We start from the raw sequence: 4,458 nt of genomic DNA on the forward strand, positions 1-4,458 counted from the left end.
GATTGACTCTTCCTCACACCCTTCCCTCTGCCAGACCCAGTAACTGGGGAGCCCAGGGTTGGGGCAGCTGCATGGGACCTGGAAGAGAGGTGTCCTTGGAAGCTCCTGCCTTCCCTACAGGCCAGGCGGCCTCATCCTTCAGCTTCCCTAGGGAGAAGCTCTCAGCTCCCCAGCAATGTGGTCCGGAAGTTCTTTCTTTCTCTCTCTCTGCCCTCTCTCTTTGGGGATGGAACCCAGGGGTGACTACTGATGAGCTACCTTTGTGTTATTTTTTTTTTTTTTTTTTTTTGCTTTTTGAGACAGGGTCTCATTATGCAGCCCAGGTTCTCCTGAGTGCTGGGATTACCAGGGTGCACCACACGACTGGCTCCTGACTCTTTTTTGTTTTGTGTTTTATTTTGATACAGGAACATCAGGTTGTCAGGCTGGTTTGAACTTATGATCTGCCTGCGTCAGCCTCCCAAGGAGCTGGGATTACCCAGGCCGGGCTGTACAGTCCTCTCTTGGCTTCTAAGTTTCTCCCCCAACCTCTGATGTCCCAGGTCACTGAGTGGATGTCAGAAGTGATAAGTGGCGGTGGCTAAAATCTTCCCTTGCAATTCTACCCTGGAGCCTCAGTCAGGGTGTGGGAGAGAGAAGGGGAAGAGGGCGATGCCCCAGCAAAACCCCCCAGAGGTCAGGACTGCACCTTCTGACCCATAGCTTGGATTTCTCTTTTACAGAGAGGGATACTAACACCTTTGATAGCAAAGTGACATTCCCAAGGCCACCAAGCCAGTTAGTGGCAGAGCTGGGAATAACCTGTACAGTGTACCTCTGATTCTTTGTGGAGACAGAGACAGAGACAGAGACAGAGATAGACATAGACTCCCAGGAGTAGGGAGACCAAGGCAAGAGAACTGCTGCAGGTCTGGGCCCGGGCCAGGGTACATAGTGAGACCTCCTCTCAAACAAACAAACAAACTCCCCAAACAACAAAAAGTGAGTTTAATGGTCACAGAAATTCAAGTCATACAAACACAAAGATGCCACCCCTTGTCAGGAGCTAACTTTTAAATGTTTTTAAGGAACTGGGAAGGCAACATCCCCTGCTGTGCCCCGCGGTACAGGGTACACTGTCCTGAGGGCTGACCCAGACAGCCCTTGAGAGGCCACAGAGACTGGACAGCAGAGGGCGCCGCAGAGCCACAGGCCTGGCCCTCACTAAATCCCAGGGCCTCACACTTTCTTTTTTTTGTCTTTTTCCTTTTTATCGGTACTGGGGATCAAACTCACGACTGCCTGCTTGCAAGGCAGGCGCTTATGCCACTGAGCTAAATCCCCAGCCCCCGGACCTCACACTTTCTCAGAAGCCATGTGTCTTGGGTGATCTTTTGAGGCTTCAGGTACTCTGGGAGCTTAGAGCAATTTCTCTCCTTTTTTTCCTAGAAACCTGAGGGACATTTGAGAAGGTGTCACTAGAGGCCTTACCACTGGAGAATCCTGAGGACAGAAAACAAACATGGCCCCGCCCTTCAGGGTTTACAGTGTAGGAGGGAAGAGAGATTTTAGTCAAATCACCTGGAGCTTAGAGTGAAGAAAAGGCCCAAGCAGGCAAGCAGATCTCCCTGGAGTGAGGAGAAAGCACAATCTGTCTGTTTGTTTTTTGAGACAAGGTCTTGCTGTCTTGAACTCACTATGTGACCTCAAATTTACAGTGATCCTCCTGCCTCAGCCTCCCAAGTGCTGGGATTATAGGCATGTGCCACCACTCCTAGCTAGAAAGCTCAACCTGAACAGTGGGCAGGGTCTAATAAATGCAGGGAGGAGAAAAGGGACTCCCTTATGCAATGCCATCCTTGGGGGAAACTGCCACAGTTTCTCTCAAGTGCCCATGGGACAGTGGAGACAGACAAAGCACAGTCACAGAAAGGAGCAGTTGGATCACACAGGCACTACAGGCCTCTTTAAGGTCTCTTGTCTTTAGTGTAAGAGCAGTGAGAATGCCGAGCAGCTCTAAGTGCCGGCTGTCAACAGACTTGCATTTTGAGAAGATCCCTCTGGTGCTGGACTCAGCAGACTCCGGACTTTGTTCCCTCCTATGTACCTTTGGTTACAGAAGCTGCTAAATTCTGCGAGCTGATGCTTCCTTCTTATCTCTTGCAAATATTTCATATATGCCTCTCATAAATATCTCTTTCATATATGTCTTTCCTAAATATATATGTCTTTCATAAATATCTTCATATATTTCATATATGAATATATTTCATAAGTATATGTCATATATGTCTTTCATAAATATCTCAATATGTCTCTCCCTCGGGGGAGATTGCTGTGGGTTCCTAACTGGTTTCCCTGTCTTCTGTCTCTTCCAGGTCACAGCACTGTCTTTTTTTTTTTTGTACTGGGACTCGAACTCAGGACCTTACGCTTGCCAGGCAGGTGTGTGCTGCTGAGCTATATCCCTATCCACAAGCATCATCTTATTTGATCCTCAAACATCCCTGACACATAAGCAAAGATAAACCCTTCCTGAACTCTAGTGGTTCTATGGAGCAAGGTCATCCCAGCTTGTGAAAGTTAGTTGTTAAAACGTCCAAATTTTATAAGCCATTTTTAAACGTAGCCACTATTAAAAATCAAATTATGTAAACTTACAGGACTGGGGATGTCGCTTAGTCATAGAATATGCAAGGCCTGAAGATTGATTCCCAGTAGTGTGAAAAGTAAATGGCTGGGAATGGCGGTACCTCCCTGTGAAATGAGCACCTGGCAGGCCGAGGCAGGAGCATTACTGGGAGTGTGAGGCAAGCTTGGGATCCATACTGAGTTCAAGGCTCGTCTGAACTACATAGTGAGATCCTGCCTCTAAAAAGAAAAATTATAAATTATATTAAAATGAAGGTAATAGAAAAACATTTTTTGGTACAGAGAATCAAACTTGTGATCCCATGCTTGCCAGGCAGGTGCTTGTGCCACTGAGGTATATTTCCAGCCCAAATGCAATTTTTTTTTGTACTTGGGGGATGGAACTCATGACCTTGCACTTGGTCATGCAGGCACTTACCTTGCTGAGCTAAATCCCTGGTCCTAAACTCTTGAACTATCTGGTTCTAAATCCTAGTAATTTCCCCTATGCTCTTGGGATTATTTATGTCCATTGCATCTGCATGATTATCATTGTGTGTGTGTGTGTGTGTGTGTGTGTGTGTGTGTGTGTGTGTTCTGAGACAGGGTCTTGCTACTCAGCCCAAACTGACATCCAACTGACGCAGATCCACCTGTCTCAGCCTCTCCAGTGCTGCAATTACAGAAGTGTGCCACCATGCTTGGTGAATCTGCAGGCTTCACTTACCACATCACAAACAGTATGCTTCAGCTCATCTCCTAACTCTGTGTCTAGTAAGATCAGTTTAACTGATTGAAATCAGCTCCTGGGCAACTGCTACAAATCAGAACTTGATTTTTTTGTCTGCTTTGATCTGAGAAAGTGATGGAGACTATGCTAATTCAGATTTAAACATAGCTTAGCTATGTAAATAGCACAAAAATAAAGGGCATATCCTTCAGTATTTGATAACTTTTTTTTTTTTTTTTGGTCTTTTTCGTTTTTATCGGTACCAGGGATCAAACTCACGACTGCCTGCTTGCAAGGCAGGCGCTTATGCCGCTGAGCTAAATACCCAGCCCCAGGTAACTTGTTTTTTTAATTCAGTGGACAGGTTGCTCCCATTGTTGAGGATCCAGGTTGTCTTTGCTTTTCACTGTCCCTTTGCGTTAACAGAGGAAAATATCGACAAAAACTCTTGCCCCCTGGTCACATGACCAGTTTGGTTATCCATGTATTTGTCAAGGGCTGTGGATATAGACCAATAGCTGAGCTCAATCCTAGCAGGCGGGAGACCCTGGGTTGTTCCATTCCTAGCAACAGACAGACAGACAGACACACGAAATTCAGCGGTTTTTAAAACGTTCTTTGAGAATCAATGATAATGTAGTCATTGTTTTCATTATTTTTAAATTGTCCGTTACATATCCTTTGCAACAGTAAAACTGGTGCAAACGTAACACATATCGCATATTCCCCTTCCTCACCCAGAGAGCGGTTAGTAAGCACTTATCCCCCACCACGGGATCTAGAATACAGTGCTCATGTGGTCACTCCAGGGAGAAGATGCAGATTAACAAAATGACTCGGCTAAGGTCACACATCGTAAGCCGCAGAGACGAGACAAGAACTACAGACAGTCGCAAGACCAACAGATGTCTCCCAGGACCAGCCCGGATCTCCGGCCCGGCCCTACTTCGCTGCGGGGACAGCCCCAGCACGTGCACCCAGGAAGTAAAAAGCTGGGGTCGCTAGGGCAGAAGACAGACGCTCCAAGTCTCAGCCAATAGCGGCCCGGGGCGCTACGTCACGTGCAGTGGAGGCCGGCGCGAGCGCGCCCTGGGAGGGGCGTGAAGCCCTCCCGGAAG

Source organism: Cavia porcellus, unplaced genomic scaffold (assembly GCF_034190915.1).
Source record: "Cavia porcellus strain 051 isolate PalLab524CR breed Dunkin Hartley unplaced genomic scaffold, mCavPor4.1 scaffold_6, whole genome shotgun sequence".
Classification (NCBI taxonomy): Eukaryota; Metazoa; Chordata; class Mammalia; order Rodentia; family Caviidae; genus Cavia; species Cavia porcellus.